The 26,576-nt window shown below is 38.4% G+C and overlaps 1 protein-coding gene and 1 pseudogene across 5 annotated transcripts in view; one reads left to right on the forward strand and one right to left on the reverse strand.

Moving 5' to 3' along the window:
• Fam135b (family with sequence similarity 135, member B) overlaps positions 1–26,576 on the reverse strand; it is a 268,886-nt gene that overhangs the window by 197,902 nt on the left and 44,408 nt on the right. Inside the window, exon 2 of one of the 5 annotated variants that reach the window (XM_008765601.4) lies at positions 15,410–15,458. The exons of 2 other annotated variants lie outside the window; for them this stretch is intronic. The gene's annotated coding sequence lies outside the window, so the exon portion shown is untranslated. Of the gene's footprint in view, positions 1–1,469; positions 15,377–15,409; positions 15,459–26,576 lie in introns of those variants that run through there. 2 more of the 5 variants (XM_039080216.2, XM_017595245.3) reach the window with 2 other exon arrangements.
• Hmgn4-ps2 (high mobility group nucleosomal binding domain 4, pseudogene 2) lies at positions 17,999–23,531 on the forward strand (annotated as a pseudogene).

Raw genomic sequence — 26,576 nt, forward strand, 5'->3', positions numbered from 1 at the left:
TGATTTCACTGAACTTTCCGCCCACCTCTCCTTTCTCCTGAGCTACCCCATGTCTGAGCTCCAACCTTTAGCCCGGGCTGCAGTGATTTCCTGCCATGACTCCTCAAGTTCATCTTCGCTTTCAAGATGCAGCAAAGTCATAGCACAACCCTTCTTCGTTCTTTATAATTCTGGAATAAATAACTAAAAAGCGTGTTGTAGAAAAGTAGGGAAGTGAAAACCTTTGAACTTAGGTCAAACAGACATGATTTATGAGAGCTGTGTGATCCTAGGCAAGTCCCTCAGAAACCGTGAATGTTTGATTTTCAAAATAAGACTTTCATGCAGTCACCTTCTAAGGACAAGTGACCACGTAGCACACAATGCCTGTGATATGATTTGACCACAGCTAGTCCTTGTTATTCCATCCATTCCATAACACTATGCATGGTTATATTTGAATCCCTTTCTTTTTGTCTTTTTTTTAAATTTGTCTTTCCTCTTTTCTTCACAAAGTTAGCCCTATGTTTCATACATAAGTCTTGTTTGCTTACACATTCATAAATTATTAAACACCAACTTATGGCAGAGATTGCCTTAGACACTGGAGATAGTGAACTGCCAAATATGATTTCTACTCTCAGAAATCACACTTCGTAGCTGCGGAGACAGTCATGTAGGCATCCTTACCTTCAATTCTATTGGCAATTCTACCTCATTGGTCTGCACAAAATGGTTATTCTTCCACGATCTACCTTCAGGAAATAATTTCTTGTATTTAAATATTAGAATAAACAATTTCTATGCACTATTTAGAAAATAATTTCTATATTGGAAAATCATGGCTCTGGTGGATTAAATAATGTGTGTGGACATTCTCAGAGAAGAATCAAGGCACCAGGATTCATGTTTGTGTTTGTGGACCTCAAAATCCTCCCCTTGACTTTGGTGCTTTTGCTTATTAGATATTTAGTGATCAAATAAATAAACAATGATAAGTGAAATATGGAAAGTGGGTTTTAGCATTCCATTTCAAAAGTTCTTTCTAATTGGACCCTTCACAAACCTGTCATACATGCATCACAGTGTATTACAATTTCTCAGATTGCTTTCATAGGAAACTTACAGTGCATAGATAAAATAAGGCCCTTCAGATACTGTCTTCTACTTCACTGATTTGTCTCTCATCAAACTCTGATTGTCATAAAGGCATCCCAAAGTCATATTGGGACAATAATATTGTAATTGTTATTTTACTAATTTCAAAACTCTATCCTTCAAGAACTGATACAGAAACCAAGAGCCAGCACAGAAATGTACCTGTGTACACCCAATCCTTATGATGGCTTTGAAGGTGGATGATATTTCTCTAGCGAGAGAGTACTCATATGACAAACAATCTGACCAAGAGTCAAACATGATCAATGAGATGCAGGACTCAATCCCAAAGCCCTTATGTTTGGTACTGTATTTCAGTCATGAGCACTTACTTGGAAACATTAATTACCACTGACAAGGTTAGCATCTGAGGAGGGTGTCTCAACCATAAGAGGTGAGTAGGGAGCAGGTAGGGGCAGAGTATCTTCAGGTATCCATAAAGACATCCAGAAAAAGTATAGATCTAGTCCTTGTTGGTGTGCTCCCCAGCGAGGCCTTATTAGAATGTCCATTGTTCACAATACTCTCACTCATTGGCTGCATCAGACATTCTGTTGGGAATTGTTTGTGCGCACAATAAAGACTGAAGTGTGAGATCAGCCTAAGCCAACCTCCAAGATAGGAAGAAAACAGACAGAGCACAGAAAGTCCTCTCTCCTGGGCTTCTATCCCATTCTTCCTCAGTGTGGACTTTGAATTTGAGTTCTAATAGCTGCTTTTCATGACAACTGGAGAGTATTAGAAGATGAACGTGGCAAAAGAAACCTCAGATCACACACCAAGTTACGGTGCCAAATCCTGACAACTATATGAAGAAAAATGTTAAGTATAATTTGCCATCCAGTAAATGCAAATTAAAATCATAACATGTGATGTCACAATGACTAGAATTCCAAGAGAAGATACAGACAATACCAAGTGAGAGCATGGGATATAAACAAACTATAGTAATTAGTATCTCAGTCTACACTGATATGGCCGCTTTGGAAAATTACCACAGCTAAGTCCATTGTACACATATGGATTGGGTGCCATCATCATGTCTTGCAATGCACCACTGATGGAAGATCTCATCAAAAGGTATAAATGTGGCATATCCATGCTTTGGACAAATATGACAGACTATGAAGCACTACTCTATGCTCTCTCTAGATAGCAATAGGCACAATTTGCAAAATTATGTTTAGTTATAATTAAAAGTCAGTCATGAAAAAACCCATAATTCCTGGTCATATTTGCACAAATCTATCCAAAACCAAGTAAAAGTACTCTCTGCTGTTGGGTATCAAACAGAGTAACTGTTAATATATGAAAATGACTGACAAGGAGCACGGTCCATTCCTGGGATGTGGATAATTTTCTACATCTGGATCTAGGGACTAGTCTTTATGTTTGGGAGATTTTTTTCAAGATCATATACATATATAAATATTTTGGTTTTGTTTGTTTGCTTCATTTTGAGACAAGATATTACTCTGCAGCCCAGACTTGCCTAGAAGTTGTTATTTAGCTCAGATTTGCTTCAAACTTGTGTCAGTCTTCCTTCCTCAACATACTAAGTACTGGAATTACAGGCAGGAACCATCATACTCAGGTCATGAATATACATTTTATAACAATTATTATAATAAAACATTAATTTATTCCATAGTATTAATGAGGTATTGGCTGATGTATGTCCGTCCATTTTGGTTTTTACAAAATTATTATTTTATCTTGAAACAAACTGCATTTGAATGGTGACATTTAAAATGCACTAATATAGTATCTGAAACTCTAAACCATAGATGGAAAAACTTCAGGTTCTTTCTGAATGGGATTCCAGATACTCAGAAAACAGGGCCAATAGCTGACTAATAAGATTTCATAAAACTAAAAGGCTTTTTTGTAGCAAAGAAAAAAGAATAAAGGAAAGAGACAGCCTAAATGGGAGAGGATCTTTCTAGCTACATATCTGACAGAGAATAAATATCTAGTATATACAAATCACTCAAAAACTACACAACAACAAACAAATAATGCACTCAATAAATGGGCTAATGAGATGAGTAGATATTTTTTAATTGATGGTAAACATGTGCCCAATAAACATGATAATATTCAACATCAGGAGACATTAGAGACATGTAAAAACTACATTGACTTTCCATTTCACACTAGCCAAAGTGATAACCATCAAGGAAAAAAAGCAAACAAATACTGGTAAAAATGTTGAGAAACAGACCCTTTCTATACTGCTGGGAGAAACTAGTCTAGTCATTATAGATGTCAGTTCAGAGGATCCTCAAAATGATGATGATGATGGTGGTGGTGGTGGTGGTGATGGTAATGGTGATGGTGGTAATGATAATAATGATAATAATAATGATAGTTAATATCATTATTATTATTATAACAAAACCTGTCCTATGACCTTGCTATATACTACCACTGGATATTTACCTAAATTAATCTAAGTCAACACATTAAAGAGAAGCTTTTATATCATAGTTTGTGCCAATACTAGTCATAATCAATAAGTTATGGAACCAACCTAGGTATCTGCCAAGAAAGTAATGAGTAGAGAAAAGGTTTTATGTACACACAGTAGAATAGTTCTCAGTTCTAAAGAAGATACCATCATGTCATTTGAAGGAAAATACAACTGCACATGATATTATGTAAATATTATATATATATATATATACTTAAGGTAATATCATTAAGTCTCCAAAAAGGGTCTTATTTCCTCCCATTTTAGGATTCTAGCCTTATAGCTTCATCAAAGCATATATATTCAAGATGCAAACATAAAAACAAAACTTTCTAAGTAGACAAAGGAAATAATGAGGTAGGGAGGAATAGGGCAAAGGTCAGTGAGGAGTGAGGATACATCCTCTATTTTGAGTACTCTTGCCTGTAATTCAGTATAATTTAAAATCTAATAAATAATAAATATTTAATCCTCTATTTATAAAGTGAGAAGTATGAGGTTCAAGTTGACAAAACAGTTATGGAAATAACGATGAAAAACTTAACCTTCAACATGTTGATTAATGAGTGAGAATGGGTGAGTTTGTAACAGTAAGTTTTGTGAATTATTAGTAAGTGTGTGGGACAGTGAGTGAGTGAGTGAGTGAGTGAGTGAGTGAGCGAGCAAGTCAGTCAGTCAGTGTAAGTGAATGATTCTAATAAGTAAATAAGTCAGATCAATGTTTTTACTTTAAGACATCATCAATCTACCATCCATTAAATAACGTGGCAATATCCATTAAATCCAGACTTTTTTATATGTATCCTATAATACAGTGATGGTCATTTAGATCTAGAAGTCATTGTATCAAAATAGATATTGCATCTTGCTCTGATAATTTCCCACATTTCCATTGATATCTCATTGTATTCATGGTGTCCATTTTCTCCTATAAAACCAGCTAAACTCACCTGAAACACTCCATACATTTCTAAGTCTCTTAACCAAGGTTTTCTCATATGCTTAATATTCCCTCCCTAAAGATATGTTCAAAACACCTATTTTTCTCTAAGCCAGTATCATGTGCAACCTCCTTGCAATCCTCTTAGATTCCTTGGTCTTGTCAGTTTCTTCAGGAGCTTTCAGAGCACTGCCATAAGACCCTTCCAGTAAATAGGTAGCAATCATGCACAAAGTTCTTAGATATATGTTTTATAAAGACTTGAGATCCCATAATTTCTGATACAATATGGACACTCTTGACTTTGTAATATCCAAGTAAGGAAACAAACGATCAAGAGCCGTGAGAGTTTCACAGTAATACCTTATCAAGCCAAAAGAACAATTGATTATGATTTAAATCCACCCATACAATTGGAAGTTGGATGGCTTGGGGTCAAACCAGGCATTCAAAATCACGGACTTTGCAGTAGGTACATGGCTGACATAGTGTCCATTTACAGTGGGGTGTAGGGAACCAAGACAGGGAGGTCTTGCACATGTAATAAAGGAATTATAAAAGAGGCATGTAACTCAGGATGACATCTGCAGTTGCTATCTAATGGACCCGGAGAAGTCAAGCAATGTACTCAAAGACATATCAGAGAGTGATAGGAACTGCACTGCTCTTAAAATCCAGAGATCCTTCATGTTTTTATGTCAGGCACTTTACACTGAAAAACTTAGCTCCTTAAAGGTCCAGGTACATGAACTTGAGCAGGGAATATGACAAATCTATAACCAATGGCCAATAAAAGCATCCTTTTCTTTTAAGTTATTATTATTATTATTATTATTATTATTATTATTATTATTTATTACTGTTGTTTCATAGATATCTTTAATTTATTATTGGATATTTTAGTTGTTTGCATTTCAAATGTTATCCCCTTTCCTAATTTCCCCTCTTCAAACCCCCATCCCCTGCTTCTATGAGGGTGATCCTCCACACACCCACCTACTCCTGCCTTTTTCTTTGCTATTTTGAATGCATTTTTCCATTCATTTTTTTCAAAACACAATTCAAATATTCTCTTTTATGAGCAGATTTCCTAAACCTTATATCCACTGTCTTATTCAACCAACTAAGGACCTATTACTATGCAGGAGTCAGATAGAAAGGTCCCAGGACTCAGTGGTGAATAAAGAGTCTTGCTCTTTGCTTTTCTAAAGATTACATTGTAAAGAAGCGCATGAGTCACTTGCAAATGCATTTTCCTGCTGTGGTAAATGCTACAAATGAAGAGGACTTGGGCTTTCAAAAGTATATTGGAGCATTAGAACTAGTTATCGAGGTCAGGGAAGGCTGCCTAGTGCTCGGCAGTGGTAATTAGCCTGCCACTGCCTGTGCTCTGTGTTAGAACTTAATGCATTTTATATAGTTTATATTTCTCTAGTCATGTGTAACACAAGGACAGGACCGTGCTTTATCAACACCTTGATCTTCTGCCCTAGAAAACTGCCCAGGTGGCAAATTATAGGAAGCTGATAGATCTCCCTTAAAGTGGCTTTTATTAGCATTATATTTATTCCTGCCATCCTGTGGACTAGAAGTAGTACACCATTACTACGAGAGAGAAATAGCAGAGACGTCTCCACAAAAGCAAGACCCACATGACAACCTCTGTTCTTGCTGCACCCTGGTACTTCAAGGACAAAAATCAACCATTTGCTGATGACAAAAGAAATAAGTAAGCTGAGGACCCCTGAGCACTGCAATGCCACTTTGCTCACAGCCTCTCTCTGGTTCTTTGATGGTGATTACACAAGCTGTGTCTTATGCTAATGAGTGCCTGCAAATCCAATTTGATGATTGTGTTTTGTATTAAGCCTGGTTAAAACAGCAGCTTGCACATAGGAGCAGAGATTAGGGTATTCCTTGCCAGTCCAGAGCAGAGATCAAATAAGCTTTCTTGGCAAAAGAAATCCATCCTTAGGAGTTTATGTCTTAAAGCCAATTTTGTGTGTGTGTGTGTGTGTGTGTGTGTGTGTGTGTGTGTGTGTGTGTTTGAAGGAGTAGTGTTTCTGTTTGTGCCATCTGTTCAAGTCCTCCTTCAGAAACCCTTCCAAACCACCACAGTGGAGAAGAAACTGAGACAAACCCCAAGACTGAAAAGATTAAAAGGTGATGCGGGAAGATGGAAACAAAATTGAAATTCTGGTTCCCAGCATCTCTGTCTCTGTCTCTGACTTTCTGTCTCTGACTTTCTCTCTCTGTCTCTCTCTGTCTCTCTGTGTCTCTCTCTGTGTCTCTCTCTCTGTGTCTCTCTCTGTGTCTCTGTCTGTGTGTGTGTGTGTGTGTGTGTGTGTGCGCGCGCGCGCGCGTGTGGGTGTGTATATATGCTTGTGTGTCTGGGGGTTGGGGGACAAGACTCCTTGAAACATCCTCAGTGATTTTGATAGGACACAGGCATCATGAGTTTCAAGACAAGGTGGAATCCTCAGCATTAGAAGGTCCCCCCAGGTTGGTGTGACTTCAGTGTGGATTTAGTGTGGGTTTTCATCCCAGCATGGCACTTGATGCCTTCACTCTTCCAGCCCGTACCACTCTAGGTAACTGGCTCTGCAATGAGCTGATCCTCTGTCGCTGCTTGACAGCCACCTTCCTGAACTCGACCTACTATTCTGATAACAAAAGTCCCCACTTATTGATCATTTACTATGAGCTACACCCAGAAGGGTCCTTGGCTTACAATTCTTTCAAAAGTCCGAAGAAGATGGTATGGCTACTTAAGATAGTTAGTGCGCGCCCCAGATATCAAATAATGCACACGTTTACCCTGAAACTTGTCAGATGAAGGTAGGAACTGATTGATCCTTCCCACATTGTGGAAGAATGAAGAAAACTATTGCCAACTAAAAGCCAAACAGAGAACAAAATTATTAATAACACATCTGGTAACTCAAGATCAGCTTTGGAATGGGAGTGAATGAGTAAAACTCCATCAAATAGGAATACCCCACCCACCCCTTCTCTCTCTGAAGTCATAGTTCCTGATCTCACTGAGAACAAAACCCAGGAGGCAGAACAGATGCTGTGGCTCCTTTACGCCTCTGCCTCGGAAAGTAAACAGCATCCCTCTGGCCATGTTCTGCTCTTTAAGCCATGTGACAGAGCTGGCTCAACTTCCAGGAAATGGAGAAAGACTCTGCCCCTTAGTGGGAGATCACATCACTCTCTGGTGTCCCACCAAGTGGGACAACACTGCAAATACTATTTCAGACATCTTTAGAAACAACAGCTACTAGATTACATTAGGGAGGACTGTGTTTTCATAACTCTGACATGTCTGTTTTGTCATCAACTATGTATCTGTAGACAGGATGATTTATTTCTCTGAGCCTCATTCCTTCTCCTAAAGAGGATACAATAGCAGCTACCTCACAGAATCCATTAAGGGACAACTTGCTCTACACTGACAGACAGCCCAACAAAGAGCTTCTGTCATTATAGTGCTCTTGCAATATGTTACCCAAACCTGGGTAGCACTGAAAGTGAAGGAATAGAAGACATTATGTGGTGTAATGAGAATGGGATTACATTCAGATTCATGTTCGCCTTCTGATGATATTTATGTTAGACTTTGAAAACTAAATAGAAACTCAAAGATTCACTCGGTTACTCAGGCACTTAAATAGGCAAAACAGACACCACCTTGGAACTGCCAGGTTGGTGTCCTGGTTCTTTCCAGTCTAGGGTCCCCCAAATATGTACCTTTCCTGATTCATGAAACCTTTTCTTTCCCAAACTGTCTTTGGCCTTTCTGATTCTGCTAAGTATCTATTTTTAGGTGAATGAGGATCTGAACTCTCCAAGTTCAATGAGAGGAGAGGTCATACTCACATTTACCATGGCATTATCAAGCACAGAGTATGCATAGTGCAGTACTGTACTACACCCACTGAAGTAATGTGCCGAGTACATACACCCACTGAATTCAGCATGGTAACCAGAGTTACACTTCTTCAATTTATTCAGGGTGAATAAATTCCTAGAAAACCTTGATATTTCCTGCAATCATTAAACTATCCAGCAGAAGGATGGATGGCAAAGAGTGATAGTGCATTATGTATCTATAAAGTAATTGGCTCTTAGAAGATTCTGAGGGGCAATGGACAACGTCAGAGGAAAAGTGAAACATGAAGCAGGATGATGGTGGCCATACATTGCAACAAAAGATGAATGATAAATACATAGAGTGCATAGCAGGCGCCAACAAAATTAGGTCAGATTTTCCAACAATGAAAGGAAACCAAAGAGCAGGTATCAATGGCGATGCTGACTTCATGAAATGTGTGCTGTATGCATGTGTTTACAATCCTCATAAAATATAAATCGTTGTAAGTTCTTTTTTTGGTGAGCAAATTTATGTTGAGATAGACCGAGTAAAGATGGGGCTGTGAGAAGATGACAATTCCAGGACTCATCCTGTATCTCCTTCATACTTGGATTGATGACTGTATTATCAGTCTTACAGTGGACCTCTGACCAATAAGTAAGTCCATTCCAGTGAGAAGAGGAAGAATGGGTCTCTTGAAAATGAAGATGGAGACACCTAAGAGAAGCTGTTATGCTGGTTCTGCACAAGTACCAGATGTCGGTAGAGATAAGAACCAAGCAAGTGGAGAAGAGAGATGCTGCAGCTGCCGTAGATGGAGCTAACTTTGGGATGTATGCTATGGGGAAATCACAATCTTTTCTGCTTGTATCACTGTTGCTAAATCAAGGAAGTGCCATACTTGTCCTGGGGATGACAGCCCTGACTCTGGGTACACATTCTGAGCTTAGGCAAGCTATAGTCACAAGGGCGGAATATTATTAGTTTCGCTGTGTTTCAGCTCCAGATTTCTCTGTGAATCATGTGTGCATGAATCACAGCCACCACTCTTCATATTTTAGAAGCAGATGTATAATTTTTCTTATCCAAGAAAAAAAGTCAATTGCTGCCTAAATATGACTCTCCTGTTGTCTCTGAATCTCTTTGATTTATTCGATTCTGAACCCTCTTTAGGGGGAAGAGTGAGCATAATTAGCAAAGTTTTAAAAAGAAGGTGACTTTTTATGTATTCCATCCATGATTCTACTTAGACGTAAGTATTTCCATTTGATAGAACAGGAATTGGAGACTGATTAATTGATAGTTAATTGATCCAGAGTGTCACAAACAGTGGTCATATAGAGCTAGGATTCCCCTTAATCGTGCCACACATTAAATCCTTCGTTGTCATCAGCCCTGCTTGGCTTTCTTGCTTCCAGTGTAAGAAATGACAGTAGACAGACAAAACCCAAATGAGTAATATTTTTTAAGTCTCATTTAGAAATGGCTTTCTACTCTCCCCACTAGTCATTGTTGTTTGTTGTCTACCAATGTCTAAGGACTCTTGTTTTAATTGCTCTGGTCCTTTGAATCTATGTGCGAAACGACAAATATCAAGTGGATTGCTCTGAAGGACATGATCCAGGGACATAGGGACCAGTGCTAGTGTTGTTCAGCATAAGTCAGACATGGGCAGAGAAGAACCACCCTTCAGGCACCAGTCACAAACATCGTATGGTATATCTACTCCTCACCCTTGGTACGGGGTCACTTTCAATCTTCCCAGTGGAATTAAAGCTACATATCAGCTTCTACTCTGGACAACCCACTATACATTTACGTTTAGAGACAACTGTCTGCCTCTGAATTCCCCAAGCACAGAAGATGCCTAGAGTATTTTCTTCCTCTTGCTGACAAGGAAATCAAAACTCTGAACGCTGCATTGTGCACAGCTATACTACTGAGAGCCCCTTTATTCCTACTGCAGTACAGAAAATCATTTCATTACACTAAACCATATTTCTTATCGATATCATAACAATACTTCTCTAAATATTTTCAAGTCCAAAAATTTTTTTAAAGTCTATAAATACTCTACTGTAGAGTTTTAAAACTCTCTCTATATTTTCAATGATATCATTGAGCCTCAAATTATTTTTAAAAATGTCACAATAAGCTTTTCAAAGGCTGGGGCCATGGTGGCACACACTTTTCATCCCAGCACTAGGAAGGCAGAGGCTGGAAGATCTCTGTGAGTTCCAGACTGCCATGGTCTGCAGAGCAAGTCCAGGACAGAGAAACCCTGTCTGTAAAATAAAAGTAAATAAATAAATAAATAAGCTTTTCAAAAAATAATAATTATACAAATAGTCTCTGCCCTGCTCTGAATATGATGTTCCTAAAGTATAGCTATTTTTTTTATCACATGCTCATTTTGCTTAAATATTTTGTGGAGATTTCACATCTGATTGCTCAATAGAATTGAAAAAATAGTCTGAGACATCAAGCTAAAGATTAGGGATCTAGATTCAGCATGCGCTGAGAAACTATCTTGCTCTCCTCTCCCTGCTGATCAGGGATGTTCCAGTTTTCTACGATCTTGCGTCCCCTGACTCTTTCCTTTCACCATCTGCGATGCCTGCATGCCCTGGTATGCTGCGGGTTCATAGAGGGTCACTTAAAAATAGTATCATTAAAGACGTGGCTTCTTCCCCTTCATGCAAATTGGCATTCAGAAAGCACAGTAGACAATAGTATCTTTTGTGGCAGAGGGCAAGCAGAGAAATAAGCAACATGAGTGGCAAACCAGTAATAAGAGAAGAACCTGAACTTAGAAAAGGAGGCAACAGTTAAGGAATAACTTAGTAATTCTAAGGCTCATAAGCGAGTACTAGCATCACACTTTCATGCCTACATATCCCATTTCACTGGAAAACACTCCCAAAAATACTTGAATGTAAAGTATGCTACAACAGTACCATTCTTTCACAGTATAGAAGTGCCCAATTCTATAGGAATATTTGTAAAATTGAATTCATTCTGGAGGACAGCTTCAGTCAACATGCCTGCTTGCTTTGCCAGTGGACAGTCACTATGTCCACAGCACAGCCCCCTGCATGATGCAGTAATAACCTACATCCTGCAGACCTCAACATCAATCCTAGGTATTTTAGGGACATCTGAACATCATAAACAATTCTGTGCACACAACACAAATCACAACGTCAACAGAGTGCTTCTGCCTGGACCTGAATCTGAGCAAGCCTGTCTGTAGCAAAAGTTCTAGACACCCAATACTGGTATTTCTTTTAATGCTCTTGTATGTTGGGGGTTCTGACCATTTGGAAAATCACAATTGTCTCTAAATGTAAATTTGCCAATGGCATGCTCTCTATGAACAGGAATCCTATAGTCGACTTAGCCAAAGGGTCAGGATGTGATATGAAATCTATATATAGTGTCCTGTAAAGGACACATTAGGTGCAATCTAATGTGACCATCAAATCTAAGTAGTGCAGGGCTGTCAAACATTGTGAGAATGGTGAGACAAACCATTGGGGTTTAATGAACTGATGGCATTTTTATGAGCTATACAACCTTACACGGATCCTTTAACCTTCCTGAGTCTTAATTTCAAGGTCCTTGAAAAGAACACGGGGATTTACCACAGAGGGTTGCTAGGAGAATACAATTTGGTAATGTCTTTACTGTAGTGACAGTCACAGTATATCCTTAGAGAGCAAAAATTCCTTCCCTTGCTAATTGGATCTCTGAGTGCTGCATGAATATTGATAAGCAGGATGACATATGGAGAAAAAGTCCAAATGCCTTGGCTTGTTTGGCAAGCCCCCACCTCCACTCCATGTTCTGACTTCCACCAGCAGTCTGGCTTCATCTCCTCTTCTTACCATTGTATAACTCCAAGTCTAAATCCTTGAGTCTGCAATGGCAGTCTATTTCTGGTAGGGATATGTTATATTGTCCTGGAGCATAGAAATAGAGAAGGAACTTGCAATGCCGTTGGAGGAGAAAAATATGGACAGCTAGCTCAAAAACCTAGACTATCATCCCAGCTCTGGCACTTGCTAGATCCATGAGAGTGATAAGCTATTCAACTTCCTTAAACCTTGGTTTCCTGAACTGTCAAGTGTAGATAAAACCTATATTGCTATAGCATAAAGAGAAGATAAGACCTGCATTGCAGTGTCCTTATAAGCAAACAATGCACTATTGCATGTAGGGTGCCAAGCACAACACAGGACTGCCTGCAACCACTGAATATATAGTAGCACAAATAAGACTATGAATGCCTCTACTTATGAACCACGAAATTATTATCATTATTATTCTGAAGAGCAATGGGATGTGGCAATCTGTTTGCGGTGTAATGTTGAATTCACTACTTCTTAAAATGTCTCTGATTAGTCAAAGGACTTATTTGTACTTAAATTTGCTCACACAGAGAAACATCCCCCCAAGTATAAAAGCAGTCACCTTCTGTGTCTAGGAAACCTGTTCATTTTAATTAACCTAAAAGGTTTCTAGCAATTCATGTTGATAAAGCACTTTGACACCCTAAGAATAAGAGTCAATTTGAATATGAAGTTCTATTACAACAGCATTTTTACAGTTATTCCTCAAGGAGCTCTTGAGCAATGCAGAGTCTCGAGTTTCTTGCCTCTCATCAGGAGGCTGCCCTGTGCTGCCCACTTAAGGATGAGGTGTCACTTCTTCACAGAAAGAGGAGACAGGGTTAGACATTTTAATAAAAACAGTTAAGATTATGTGGAGATAGAAATTTTACCTTTAAGTATCAGCTAAATGATGGTTTCTTCAAATCTACAAATCATATTTGGGTACATTTCTAAGAGTTATCAGAAAATAAAAGACCAGAGAAAAATAATAAAGTATTCAAAAATTTTTTTCTGAACCATTGCTGATAGGAGAAAAAAATACAACATAAATTGAACTCCATTCTGAGTACGACATGAACAAATGAGGATCTATAGTCTAGGAGCAGAGTCAGAAGAAAGCTATTTACTGAGAATGTCTATCAGGAATAGGGTTCGCCAGATAAACAGACCTAGCAGACTTCTTGATGAATGCAGGTTATGGAGAACAAAAATAACTGAGAGAAGACAAAAGATGAAAAGCCAGATCTCAAGGGTAAGGCTTTCAGATCATATCCAGCCTGGGACCTTTGGGTCCTGTGTCTGGGAAGCATTAGGTTATCAGCAGCAGGGACTTACCTTCCACCTCTCTTGGGTAAGCAAGAGTAATAGCAATAGACTATAAAGTCTGAGGTGTCCTTCAAATTCAAATCAGGGCTTATCATGCCTGGAGTTGGGGCTATTTTAGATTTTCTATGACTATTAGGGAGAACATGGGCCGTCAAGTTGTGCAAATATATATAATCAAAGGAAAAGAGGCCATGAATTTGAGAGAGCAAGGGAGGCATGTGGGAGAACAGAGGAAAGGGAAATTATATAATTGTATTTTAATTATTAAAATAAATTATATCCAGAGTGCTAAACTAGAGCTTGGGTCATTTTAATAAAACTGTATTTTATTAGGGACAATAATCAAGGGCCAGGAGAAAAATTCCAGATTTTACTGTAGCTTAGCCAAGGAAAAAAATTTGGTAGCTCCACAAACACACAAAATAAATTTGTATATAATTTATACACAAAGTAAAGTCCTAGTGTATTGAAATGTTTCTATGGTCTTGGCTACCATGATGAGCTTCACAGCTCCTCCTTCTCACTCCCACCTTCTCACCATACCAATCCCTTCCTCAACACCGATCCTCCTGCTTCCTACACTAAAAATAAAGCAAGCATTGGAGAAAGAGTGCAAGCCTTAAGTGACTAAATTATTTCATTCATAAATCTTTCTGAGTTCAAGTCTTTATCTCCACAGGATTACCTATTAATCTATATCTCATGGTCTAAGTGTCCATTTTATTGGCAATGAATCAGATATCAGAGAGGGGCAGTTATTAATATTAACATACCCACAATTGGTTGCCATTAGTGAAAAAAATAAATGTTTCTAAACCATAGTACAATAGCTGCAGGTATTGATGACTGTATACTTGAGTCTAGACTGTTTAAAACATTACAGATCACAAGTAGAAGGATTGACACTAATTGAGCTCAAGGATGTCTAGCATTGTTCTATTGAAATTAACTTCCAGTGTGGCTGGGTGAGCTTCTACCAGGCTTACCTTCCTGTGCAAATAGTAAATGACTCAAAACACTCTTTTGAAGGCGAAGCAGTATAGCTGAGAGCAGACAAGTTCTCAGGGAGCACTAACTTTTCAGACTCAGAGAAGTAATAGAGTAAGTTACTGTCTGTGTGGTTTTATCACAAGGCTAGGGACAGTTGCTGGAAAAGACAAAATCTCAAACACTAGAGGGAAGAGTTCAGGACAATTTCAAAGTGAAGGGGAAACATAAAAAAGACTCCAAAAAGAGAGAGGACATGTTCTTTGTACAAATTCTAAATACATCTCTTGAATCCAGAACATGTGTATGGGGGCAAATTCCAATTACATGGCCTAAAGATGAATGATTAGAACTCAGTAGAATCCTGGGACAGGATCTGCTGAGAGGATCTGTTAGGAGATAGCATCCCAATAGCATAGGGAAGGAGCGAGGTTGAAGATGTTGAAGGATGGATTGAAGTAGGTGGATACAAAGTGAAGGTGATACAATGCTTAAAACCATGGGCTAGAAAACCCTTGCCATATATTCACTAGAATACATCCACCTATTATGACAAATGTTCCCAAGAGTTTAGTGACTTCATGATTCATGCAAGGAAGTTTCATTGCTTGTGCAAGAGACAAACAGAGATTATTGTACAGCCAGCAGTCTTTGACGTCAACTCCATTAATTGTCTACTACAACACAGGTCAGAAGTAATACCAGTAAGCAACCACAATAAACTATATCTCTAATTAAATGAGAAAAATAAAGTAGTCTCAAAGCATGATACTCACGAAATCTAGAATACAATTCAAAGTTGCTCAACATGAGAAGAATTTGACCCTGTAAAAAGTGTCAATACAAAATGAGATGACATATAACAGCATTTAATTGCATAATGAAAAATATACTCCTAATACATTCACAATAAATAAAAATGAGCTATATAGTCTTGGTATTCCTCAGTATCAAAATGGAAATAAGTAAAAATATTTTTTAAAAATTATATGATATAATTTTTTTAAATGTTAAATATTTCTGGGCATGAACCAACTACTTGGAGCAAATAAAATGATTCATTCATTAAAAATTAGTAAGTATCGACTACACATCTTTTAAGCATTGTGCTAATTGCAGGAACATAGCTCAAATAAATCACTGATTTGTTCTTCATTCAACTTCAATTGTAATTGTCTGGGTAATAAAATGCAATTATATTATATACTTGACAATGAAGACATTTTATTGAAATCTTTTCATGCTTGATTTCTTATTTTCTTTCTTCATATATTTCCAAAACAGACTGGAAATTTCCCTCATAATTCTAATTTATTGACAGTGATATTAAGAAGTTGCTTCTTGATATAAAACCTGTATCTGTCACAAAATCTCTGCTATTTATCATCCCACACATGTTGAACACTTATAATGTTCTGTCCTACATACCAAGATTACACAAAGGAGAATATTTATACCTTCTCTTGTGGAATTCAGGGCTGAATACATGAGAAAGTCAAGAATATCATTATATAACATGAGAAAATGGCAAGTGAAGTTAAGGGAGCAGGCTAGGCTATGTTCTCTCTACAGTAGGTCAGAAAGTGCAGGCAACATATGAGATATGTCATGAAGAATAGACTAGTACTCCAGTCTGCGAATGGGATGTGATATGAAAGGCCAGTAGAGTAACAACAGAGCTAACAGAGCTCTGCACATTTATCACACATGCATGGGGCTTCTACTGTACAAGAGCACCCTCCTCCGTCTTTAAACATAGAATGAGTCAGACAAACTTCCAGCCCTCAAAGGTCCCTGTCCAATGACACAAGGTAATACCATTGCACACTGTGTTAGGTATTTTTACTACATTTGCATGCACATATATCATTGCATCTTGCCCATGATTCACTTATGTAATTTTACCTGCAAAATACGACACACACACACACACACACACAAACACACACACACACACACCACACACTACCCTCCCTTCCCGCTAAGGAAACACATAGGACACAGGATAATGGGAGTGAGGAGTTGGGGAGGACAGGGAATTTTAGACAAAAGGTCAGGAAGAACTAATTCATTGAAGAGGTATTTGAGTAGAAAATAGAATCAATAAGAATGGGTCCTTCTGTCACCTACAGAGATTGACAGGGAGAAGACAGAGAAAGCAGCAAAGCCCTAGATTAGCAGGACATTTTTAAAAAAGAACTACTCATAGGCCAAGAATGTCTAGAACCAGCAGACTGAAGGTAACAGGTAGGAAAGGGCGTCTGAGAGAGAAACCAAACCATTTAGACCTTGTAGAGCACAAGGGGTTTGGCAGGGAATGAAACCTAGTTGTTTCAACTATGGGCCCTGGAAGGTTCTAAGCAAAGACATAACATGATCTCATTTACATTGTAAGAGATTCCTTTCACTTCTGAATGAATTACAATGTATGTATGAGCAAAGATAAAGTGGAGGAAACTCACTGAAAGGCTATTCCAACAAAACAATCGGAGGGTGCTGGTGGCTGGGACCAGGGGGAGTTAGGAAGTAATATATGCAGAGGGTAGGTTGCTCTGAGGGTTCAGATGAGGAAGGCAAATGGAAGATATTTCTAAATTTCTTGGCCATTGTCATCCAATAAAATTGGAAAAGTGATCAGGGATGAGGTGGGGTGGGGAATCAAGCAGGGAGGGTGGGACATGCTATCATGAGGTGATGCTAGACCCTGAAGCAAAAAGACACTGTACACACCGGTCTAAAGGTAAGGGTCAAAAGTGGAATAAAGAATAGGATCTATATATGCATCTATAGAAATGTCCAAACACTCGATGCCCAGAGGTGTGGCCTAGAGAACAAGAGTCAATGGGAAAGAAATGTAAGGTCTTGTCCTTGGAGCAGAGAACAGAAGAGCCATATGCATTTAAGGCAAAAAGAATCATGTAGATAGTATAGAGCTTAAGAGGACATGGGAAGGGGTGATGGGAAACCAGTGTGAGAGCAGTCAACACGTTTTCCATACATGTGTGAAATTGTTGGTGAACAAATTTACTTTTTTTCATTAAAAAGAATCCTGGCATATTGCTCAAAACCATTAATTAATTAGTTAAAATTAATAAATTAATTATTGATGTGACAGTTGCATATGATATGTAATACTTAGTGTTCTGCATTGGTGAGAAACAGGAAAAGCAGGAAATAAGGCTTGAGAAGAACCTGGAAGATTCTTTTAACACTGCCAGCAGCTATCACCAACTCGGTCTTATTCGTATGAGCTGTTCAATGTTTGAACATTTTCTCCCGTGAAGAAGAATGCTGTACAAGCTATGACAGGCTTTGTGAAAGACCGTCTTTTGAGTCTAAGATCCACAGCTTCCTTCCTCTAGACTATGTCTAAGTTGGTGCTACAGGGAATGAACAAGCCTTCTCCAGTTGCTGGTACAGTGCTCAGTATTGAAAGCTGGGCTTCTCTGGCTGCATTTCACTCCTGTTTCTTTTCTGTTCGTGGTATAATTTCTTGCCCTGCAATTACCATGGTAACTTTGTGGGTAGGGAGAGGTAGGCCACTCTCCAAACAGGTTGACAGTGACAGATGTTACTTCTGTTCATAATTGGTACCTGAACAAATGCCTGGGTCATCACATTAGCATAGCTCAGGACATCTCTCCCCAGGCCATTAGCCCCCAAGGAAACAGATCGCAATTAATGTCCATGGAAATTGCATTGTTTCCTGCCCAGTTGAAGCCTCCATTTATCCATGGGGGAAGTTTATAAGGCACAGGCTCTAGTATGCACACACTTTAAAATGTTGGCCAAGGTCCCAGCACAAAGACAGTGTTTTTCCAAGTTATAGATCCCTTGCACAAATTACCTAATATCATCTCACAGTGAGCCAATGTGTTTGGTATAAAGGGAGATCACAGTGCATTGAACAATGACCGAACGCTGAGGGTTAAATAGCTAATCATGTAGAACCCTGAGTCCCAAATCCTATGCTCAAGATAAAAAATAAAAACCTACATATCCCAAATCCACAAAACACAACCAACAAACAGGTTATGGATGAAGAGACAGGTCTCAAAAGATTAAGGACAGATGACCAAAAGCATACAAAAAACTGTTCAACTTCACGAGTCAAAGAAAGGGAAAACAAAGCTAGATTAAGATTCCATTTTACCCTAGTCAAAGTGACAACCATCAGGAAAACAGTCTCCACATCTACAGCTGCAGCACTAGTCAGACTCGGTAGGTTGTGTATGTACATGGACATACAGTTAGTAAGATTTGTTGAAAGGGGATTAGGAGGTGTTAGAGAATTGTAGAGAGTATTTAATAATCCAGATATATTTTATACATTTATAACATTTTCAAAGGAGAAATAAAGACATATAAAAGAAAAAGGAAAGTAAAAAAAGGAAAGAAACAATAAATACTTCTGAGAATGGAATGCAGAGAAAGAAAATATTTATGCACTGCTGTTAGGGATGTAAACTGGTCTAACCATTATGGAAATCAGTGTGCAAGTTCTTCAACAAACTAAAAATAAAATTACCATGTGAATCAATGATTCCATTGCTGATATGACTTAGGATGCTACTTGAAACTACCACAGAGACATTTGCACATTCCATTCATTGCAGTCCTATTCACAGAGCCAGATCATGGAATTGATCTAGATGCCAACAACGGGTGAACTGATAAAGAGAATTATAGAAATTAGAGTACTAGCTAGCCACCAAAATAGTGAAATTATGCTCTGGAGAAAAAAATCTAGAACAGGAGGTCACCATCGTAATAGAAATATATCAGAGATTCAGAATGATAAATATCTATTTTTCTTTCATATGTAAATCCCATAGTGTATATAAATATATAAAGACACAAGTATGTGCACACACCTGACATAGAAGCAGGAGCAGACCCTGGAAGAAAAGATTCTATTGAGGAGGAGAAAGGAGCAGGTCAGGAAGGAGAGAGAAGGGAGAAGAAAGAATGGAGATAGACAAGATAGAATAGGGTCCATAACAATAATTTCTAAATTCTCTCACAGCCAAGTGACTTAATGGCCTATGTTGAATCACAAGCAAGCTTATCTCCCTGCATGGGAAGTACATTACATACTAACCCACATAGTATCACAGGAGGTAGCATGCTAGAATAATCAAAGGATCCTTGGCTTTTGTGAATGATGATATCTCTTAATAACAAAAAATAATAATTATAACCAAAGGGTAGAGAATTTTCAGTTTGAGTCTAGATGTTCTTCTGCGGTGCTTCACAGCTAGTCTCAAATGCAATCCTAGGTATGCTGTGGTACGCCTCACATGGCAAATGAAGAAACAGGACCTCAGAAAGTAAGACTGTTTATCATCAAACTAAATTAAAATGGCTGGGCTTTGAACTCAGTTTTTCTTGACTCTGGCCATCCAACCATTCTGATCACTCCAAGTGCAACTTCAAGTTGTAGGTTACATGATCGAGTCAGTCCTGGAGATACAGAACAATGATGCTTCCCAACAATGCAGAAAGATAGTGAGAAAAAAACCTGAAGATATGAGCATCACTGAGAAGACAAATGGAAACAGGCTTAGGATGGAGAATCAGAAGATGTTCCTGATAAACTCAATATTCCTACCACAATCACCTGGGAAGTAACACACACACACACACACACACACACACACACACACACACACAAATGGGGGGGTTATGGTGTGTCTATTCCTCTTCTGACCTAGGTATTCCTTCTAAAATTCTCTGTAGTGCTAGCTTAATCATCACAAATTCCTTTAATCTGTGTTTAACCTTTATCTCTCCATCCATTTAATAGTTTTTCTGGGTATAATAGAAGGGGTTCAACAATTGTAGTCTTTCAGAATTTAGAATATTATTTTCAGGAAAAGGAAAGTCAGTTTTCTTTGGTGATGCAGCCACTGAGAGGCTACCCTTGTTTGAATAGACTGTCCTACAGCTAGCAATAAGTGGATTCAATGGGTTTTATAGTGTATTAGTTTGGAAGGGGAAAAAGTGGAGGAATTGAAGAAGGTGATTTAGAAGTATATTTGATCAGAATATATTATATTTTTTATGAAATTTTTAGGCAATAAAAATTTCAAATGTGTATATATAAATATATATCTATGTAAACACTGACACAGATATATTACAGTTTTTTAAACCAGTTAAACTCATAAGCTGTTAGGCTGCAGAGAAAGAATATAAAAGTTCATTCAGGGCTATCCTTTACTAGGTATCTTCCAGGTGGCAGACAGTAATTATTTTAATTCTCTGAAATTCATTTTAACACACACAAAATTTCTCTCTCAATTTAACACACACACAAAAGGAGAGATCTTAAGATGTTGCATGACTTCTGTAGGGAGTATGAATAGAGGACTAGAATCAAGATTTTCCTAGTATAGTGACATCAGCTTAGAAATAGAGCTATTACCTGGTAACTGAAAAGTTCATTAAAAGCCTTCCATGGGTACCAATGTATGAGACACTTGGGTCTCATGTAACATTATATAGGATCTGGATATAACATATACACTTCCCCTTGAATATTTTAAAGCATCTCTTTATTGCTTATAGCATGCGGTATACTGTAAATACTGTTTGCTTTTGTTATAGGATAATATTTGAGACAATAAAAATCTAAGCATGTTTATACAGACTTGCTTGTGTATTTGTCACCTAATTAGTTAAATCAATAAATTAAGAAACTGGGGAAATAGAGGTCTAATGATAATTAAACAATAAGAAACCCTTGACTGAATATGATAGTTCATAGCTATCTTCTCAGCACCTTGGGTCTTACCTCAAAGAGAAGAAAATGAAGAAGGAAAAGAGGAGAAAGAAGGGAGGGAGAAGGAGAAAGAGAAGGAGGAGGAAGGTGGCGAGGAATGGGAAGAGGAGGAGGAGCAGGAGAGAGTAGTTGATCGTCTTTTTATTATCGCAATGCATTTATATAACTCTGTTTGTTTAGCTTTTTTCTCAGTGCATATTTATCGAGTACTTAGACTTTGCCAAACACAATAGAGCATCCTTTTAAGTAGATGCTATTTACCATCTATGATCCACTGTCGATATATTTAAAGTGCCAAGTCGCTGGATATATGTAACTGATTTAAGTGCTATCTTTCCAGTTCTAAAATAGTTATTTTTCCACCCTATTATCTCGAGCTAGTCTCTGTCACTAAACACAAAGCGTAATAAAACAATGAGGAGAGACAGACAGAAACATAAAAACAATCAAAGATTCTGGAGAGTAGCCAGCACATTATGCCAGGCGCTTTACAGCAAGTGGAATGTAAAAAGTAACAGATCTTCAATTCGACAAGTCCCCAGGGTAATGAATTCCAAGCACAAAATACTGCATCAAAAAGCCTCGCTGTGCTGGGAGTCCCCGTTCCCAGGGGGGAGAAGCTGGTGTACTCTGCCTGGGTCTATAATTCAGTAAGACATAAACAGCAATGGAGTTTGGGAAATACACTGATTTTAATGCAGTACACTGACCAGTCTGAGAGGATTATATAGTGTTTCTCAGGAAGGATGGGCTAAGTCACCTTGTCCCTAGTTAAGAGGACTCCTGGTACTATTTGTATCCCCTTATGTTAGTGGATTACAGACCACTGCAGCTTTCCCTGCTGAGGACTCAGGGCTCACACAATGACTTGAATTAAATAGCAGGTAAGGGCCCCATGAGGTCCTATCTCTGGCCAGAGCAGTGTATAGAATCCTGTGTGGTGACATGATATGGCCCATTATCTACGCTAATGCCAAGCAGTAATGGCTTCATATTTCATCACATCTTGGTGAAGGAGATTTTTGTCAAACATCAAAAATAGAATGGGAAACTAATGTCCCAGAAATAAGTGATTGAAAAAGAAATTGAAATCTTGTCCATCCAATTCTAATGCCCCTTTTATGGTTCCAAATAACTTCTCTGAAAAGGAGGCACAAATCAGGAACTCGGTGCCTTTGCTCAGTATTAAACATATTATGCTTCGGTATCTCAGCCTTAAACTATGAGAGACAAAGACAGAAAATAAAAAAGCTAAGGAAGAAAGACAGTATGTGGTCCTGTGAAATCTTATATCAAACCTGGAAGCCAGCAGTCACAAATAGAATTGCTAATTAGGCATTCCAGGGCATGTTTTACTTCCATAATTATCATTAATTAATTACTTAATTCAGCTAGTATTTAGTAAACACTGCTCAAGAAACTGAGGGGAGGAGGATAGAGACAGTGCCAGGAATACACATACACAGGGCCTAATGGCCTTTTGCTGGAAGACACGACAAAACTGAAAAATATACATTTCATATAATATTCAAGTCCTAAGTAGAAAGCAGAGGTACGAATCAGACACAGAGCTGAAGATGTGGCTCTCATTGTTATTAGCCAGAGAACACATGTGACGGCAGTCTTTGAAACTTAAATTATCCATCTTCACACCTAAGAAGAAAGGGTTTCTTCTGTGTTTGGTGAGCTGAACCAAGGTCTCCAGGTATGTAGGTAATCCAAGATAAAAATGAAAAAGGGGGAACAATGTGAATAAGCGAGGATGACCCCGGGACAGACCAAACCCACATGCCACTGTATACCTGTGTTCAGTTCCGGCGTCCAAAAGAATGGCTAAAGGGGATGCTAAAGGTGACGAAGCCAAGGGGAAGGACGAGCCACAGAGAAGATCTGCAAGGTGATCTCCTAAACCTGCTCCTCCAAAGCCAGAGCCCAAGCTAAAAGGCCCCTTCAGAGAAGGGAGAGAAGGTACCCAAGGGGAAGAAGGGGAAAGCCAATGCCGGTAAGGATGCGAATAATCCTGCAGAAAACGGAGATTCCAAAACAGACCAAGCACAGAAAGCCGAAGACGCTGGAGATGCCAGTTGACATGTGTACATTTTTGATAACTGTGTACTTTTGGTGACTGTACAGTTTAAAATACTATTTTTATCAAGTTTTACAAAATTGCAGAATTTTGTTTTACTTTTTTAAAAAATTATATTGTTAACACACAGAATACTTCATTTGTTGGGAGGAAAGAATCATGTGTCACTAATAAAATATCACCCAAGCTGGATTGAGGACAGAAAACCTTTTAAAAAGTTCCTGTTGGCTTCCAGGAGAGACCTCCTGGTCTTGCACCAAGGCAAAAAAATAAAATAAAATAAAAAATAAAAAGGCATTGTGGTCTGGGGAAACTCTAAATTCATTTTTATATCCTGCCCCCCTGTACCATCAGCATAGACTTAATTCCCTTAAAATCAGAGACCTGTTGTAACCTGACCCCCAAAATTGGTTTTCTAGTCTATTGGGCGATGTGGACTTTGCAGTGACTTCCTTAAGTGTTCTCAGAAGATTGCTGGTTCCTTTTATAAAAGATTGTGAATCTTCAGATTGATAATTCTGCCACATTCAGTTCCTGAAGTCAGGGTCGGCTTGTGAAAAGTTGTCAAACAGCATCCTTACTGTGAAATGTCACCCCTCACTCGAAGCAACTTTCCCCTTTTCGAAGCATTGAATGAAGACTTCATAGAGTTTTACAGTGGATTTCTGATTTTGGTAGTCTATACAATAAGGGAATTTGGAAGTTCTTGTATATTGTTGATTGCAAGTGTCCTGCCTGAAATACCATGATTGTTTACGAAAAGTATCTTCAATAAAGCTGGTTACAGTTTTAAAAAAATGAGAAAGCAGAAAAGCGGCTCTATGGGCTACTTTTCGTTTGCTGGGATGAACTCAAAATGGATCATATGCTTAAACATTATATGAACAGAAGTAAAACTGTAAGAAAGTAAGGGGAGAAAATTGGGATGACCTTGTATCTACATAAGACATTCACTAATCAGATTGCTGATGTATTGCAATGTATTAAGTCAATGTGTTGAAGTAGTATTATATTAACAATATTGATCCTCTTGCCTTATTTATTATTAATTATTAATATTATTAATTAATTATTTATTTGATTTCACCTATTTTTGCAATGTTTTTATCTTGATCATATATATATATACACACATATATATGTATGTGTATTTGATATTGAAATGTGATAATATAATGCTATTGTATAGCTTATTTTCAGTTCTATTTGTTCATTACTAGTATGTAGGAAAGAAAATGATCTTCATGTATACATCTTATAGGTTTCAACTCTGTTGTACAATACTGTATCCTAAAAGATTACTTCTGGGTATAATATGCCACAGGTACTTGTTGATAGCAAAAATGGGTGTAGGAAGGTCTGTTTGTAAGATTTCTTCGTAATTTTGGAGATGAATGATGGTAGCTTACCCTACAATGGGAAGTAACTGGATGAAATGATAGTAGAGAAATAGACATGAATTAGAATTTTATGAAATTTTTATGGACCATTTGACAGTATTTAGTGATTCAAAGTAAAATATGAAGAAGAGAAAAAGGTGATATATGGGCATTGAAATGTAAGAACAGGACAGTTAAGGGCCTTGAGAAGCAGACAACATTAACAACAGTAGTTGCTCCCTTGCCAATTCCCCAATAAGTATCTTCATGCCCAGACTCCTGACTCTTCAAAACATCATTCTCCTTTCTAATACTCTGGAAGGGAGTCATCAGTCATGTCTCTACTTTAAAGAAGAAAAGAATAAAGACTCAAGCAGCCACAATATTCAACACTATATCCTATAAAAGCAATACCAGTAAGATTCAAATGTACATGTGTTTAAAATAAGCTAAAATAGAAGCAAAGCCCAAGTGAAGATGCTTGAATCTCACTTAGAAGAGAGAATAAAATAGTCATAAGAGGCAGAGCGAGGGAGGGATCTGGGTGGGAGACAGGATGGGAAGAGGAATGGGGGGATCAGGATCAGGTGTTGGGGGACAAGAGAGACGGCCAAATGACGATGAGAATGAATGGAAATCTGCAACTGGTGGTGGTGGAGAAAGGGGGCATCTTGAGGATGTGCCAGAGACCTAGGATAGGGTAGGTGCCCAAGAATCAATGGGGGTGACCTGAGCTGTGATTCACAGTATTGGAGATATGGAACCTGAAGAGGTCAACCCCTATGACCAGGCAGGAACCCCAGTGGAGATATGTAGACACCAACCCATCCATAAAAACTTCCCTCCCCAAATCTGTCCTGTCTACAAGAAATACAGGAGTAGAGAATGGAACAGAGACTGAGGGGATGGCCAATCAGTAACTAGAGACCCATCCCATGGGCAAGCATCAATCCTCGACACTATTAATGATACTCTGTTATACTTTCAGACAGGAGTCTAGCAAGGCTGTCCTCTGAGAGTCTCCACCCAGAAGATGACTCAGATGAATGCAGAGACCACAACCAAACAGTGGACAGGGCTTGAGGATTCATATGGAAGAGTGGGAGAAAGGACTGCCCTGAAGGGGATAAGAACTCCACCAGAGTCAACTATCCTGGACCCTTGGGGCTCTTAGAGACTGAACCACCAACCAAAGAGCATGGGCAGGACCTAGCCCATCCCATCCCCCACACTTATGTCAAAGATGTGCAACTTGGTCTTCATGTGGGTCCCGAATAACTAGAGCAGGAGCTATCCCAAAAGCTGTTGCTTGTCCGTGGCTTATGTTCTCCTAGCTGGGCTGCCTTGTCTGGCCTCAATGAAAAAGATGTGCCTAGCCTTGCAGAGACTCAGTGTGCCATGGTGGGGGGATATTCATAGGTGACCTCTACCCTCTCAGAGGAGGAGTAGAGGTTTATGGGGAGGGGGTGACCAGGTAGGGGTCAGCAATCAGAATGTAAAATATAAATAAACACATAATAAATAAGCAAACAACAAATAATTTGTGAGGTTAAAGCCATGTCTCAAGACCCTACATTTGCTCTCATTATCATGTGCAATAAACCATAAAACTTTACTTATTTTTATCTCCAGGATATTTAAAAACTCATTTATCTCCATTCCTCAAAGCTCCTAAACTCCATTTTTGTCTCTGG

The sequence above is a fragment of the Rattus norvegicus genome, chromosome 7 (genome assembly GCF_036323735.1).
Source record: "Rattus norvegicus strain BN/NHsdMcwi chromosome 7, GRCr8, whole genome shotgun sequence".
Lineage (NCBI taxonomy): Eukaryota > Metazoa > Chordata > Mammalia > Rodentia > Muridae > Rattus > Rattus norvegicus.